Genomic DNA, 2500 nt, shown 5'->3' on the forward strand with positions numbered 1-2500 from the left:
CCCTGGCACCGGGTAGGCAACACACCATGCGAGACTCCCGATCCGGCTTGCAATGGATACTATCTGTCCCCCTAATTATAGAATCCCCTATAACAACTACTTGTCTTTTTGCTCCCCCCTCTTGAATGGCCTTCTGGACCATGGTGCCTTGGTCAGTTGGCTCATCCTGTCCAGAGCCTTTTTCCTCATCCGAACAGGGAGCAAGAATCTCGTACCTGTTGGACAAGGTCAAGGGCTGAGGCTCCTCCACTCCTGAACCTCCGGTTCCCCTACCTGCCTCACTTACAGTCACACTCTTTTGTGCCTGATCACTAGCTGAATGTGAATTACTTAATCTCCCAGGTGTGAATGCCTCCTGAACCACTGCGTCCAGGTAACTCTCCCCCCTCCCGGATGTGCCGCAGTGTTTGAAGCTCAGATTCCAGATCCTCAACTCTGATCCGGAGTTCTTCCAGCAACCAACACTTGCTGCAGATGTGGTCACTGCCGTTCACAATGGGATCAGCCAGCTCCCACATCATACAGCAACAGCACATCACCTGCCCAGCCATCTCTGCTTAGTTAGTTAATTACTTTGTACAAGTATGAGTTAGAATACCTTCTGATACCTCTCTGCTATAGTTTTTTTTTACCCTAAATAAGGACTTGATGTATACACACACAGAAAAAAACGAAGTAAATTTTTAACTAGTCCCTGGTAAAGAAATAAAAATCCTTACCTTAAAAGAAATAGCAGAGTAGTTAAGAAGGTTAGAGGAGGAGGGTGGGTGGGAGATACTACAGGTGTAGAATCTCGGGTTTAGCCGCCTTCCTGACTTTTATACTCACTTTTCCTTCCCGGCTGCCCCTCTGCTTGCCGTCACTTCCTCTGCTGCTTACCCGCTACAGGTAAGCAATTTTAAAACAAACTGTCTTACCTTTGCTGTAGTCTCCCGGGTTCGCTTTTACTTCGACGCTGCTCCCACTCAAATGATTTCTAACCGATTTGTCAGGCATGCCCTCCCCTTGATGAAACCGTGCTGACGTTGCCCTATTTTACCTTGCGCTTCCAACTAATCAGAAATCTCATTGTTCAATGGACTCCAAAATCTGAACACTGACTGAGGTCAGGGGAATCCGCCTGTAATTTCCTGACATTTGCCTTACTCCTTTCCTTAACAGTGGGGTGCTACGTTAGCAAGAGAAGGACATGTCATTTGTGTGGATCTGGCTTTGGTCCTGAGTTCCCCATTTGGAGATCCTCTCTGTGGAGGTTTCCACTGTTTCCAACAAGGAGTTGGAAATTCCTTGCACATGTCCCTGTGATGTCCGAGGTGTCGTCACCCAGATGGAACCGTAAACCCAGGCCCCATCTCCCTGCTCGCGTGGAGGTAACAGATCATAGGTAAAAATCTCACAACACCAGGTTATAGTCCAACATGTTTAATTGGAAGCTCCTTCATCAGGTGGTTGTGTGAACATGGGGATGAAGGTGAGAGGTCAGACAGGTTTGGATATTTCCCCAGTGAGACTTCCACAACTAGAGAGAGTTCGTTTTCAGGCTGCAGCCACTTAACGACAGCAGGACACCGGCCAGACTGAACCCCCACCCCCACCCCTCGAGTCACACGGCACCTCAGAACATATTTACAGTATGGGATTTTGGATTTTTCCCGCTGGTGGGAATTTTCCTCCGCTGCCACTTGGAACATTTTTCTGAAAAGTATGAAAATGTTTGTTTTTTCCTGGTTACTGACTTGTCCTTTTTCAACACCTCGCCCAACGCTTTTCAAAACTTCCAAGCTGCACGTTTTCGGCCATTCTTCCCAAGTTTTCCAGGCTGGTCCTCTGACATTTTTCAAACATTTTTCTAAGCTTTTCCGGTTACTCATTGGGCATTTTCAGACACTTTTTCTCAGTCTTTCTGGTTAGTGATTTGATACTTTTCAAATCTTTTCCTAAGCTGTGCTGGTTACTCACTTCACCTCTTCAGACCCATGTTCTCTTTATGAAACAGACCACTTCCCACAGTGGGACATGGGTGAGTGTGGATCAGAAGACAGCCCCCACTCCCCACCAGCTGTACACACCGTTTTCACACCGACCGGACCACCTCTGGCATTGCTAGCTGCCCTGGAAGTCTCCCAGGTGGTGTAAGGTCCTGGATTTGCTCCCTTGCAGAGATGGAACCCTTCCTACCTTGGGAAATCACTGAAACACACTCAGCACACGGGCTGCAGCCCAGACTGGACGGGAACACCGTTGGCAGATTCTCCGGACTGAACCTGACGGCGCTACCTGGTCTGGAAGTCTCCAAGTCCTTCGGAAGTCTCTGATTCGTTCCCTTCTGAAATGAATCCTAAACCTAATCCTAAGTGTCAACTGAACACTAACCCTCAGCCTGAACCCATCACTGGTTTCACTCGAGCCAAATACACGCTTCAAATCCAGCTCCTTCCAGCCCTCCAACTCCCAAAGGCCTCCAAATTCAGATTCCGCCCCTTCACGAGGCACTCCTTAC

General features: G+C 48.4%; 1 long non-coding RNA gene across 1 annotated transcript in view; it reads left to right on the forward strand.

Moving 5' to 3' along the window:
* Positions 1-2500, forward strand: part of LOC122557056 — a 7918-nt gene that overhangs the window by 4279 nt on the left and 1139 nt on the right. Inside the window, exon 2 of the long non-coding RNA XR_006313736.1 lies at positions 747-749. This is a non-coding gene — a long non-coding RNA (uncharacterized LOC122557056). The remainder of the gene's footprint in view (positions 1-746; positions 750-2500) is intronic.

This window comes from Chiloscyllium plagiosum, chromosome 15, assembly GCF_004010195.1.
Source record: "Chiloscyllium plagiosum isolate BGI_BamShark_2017 chromosome 15, ASM401019v2, whole genome shotgun sequence".
In the NCBI taxonomy this organism is placed as follows: Eukaryota; Metazoa; Chordata; class Chondrichthyes; order Orectolobiformes; family Hemiscylliidae; genus Chiloscyllium; species Chiloscyllium plagiosum.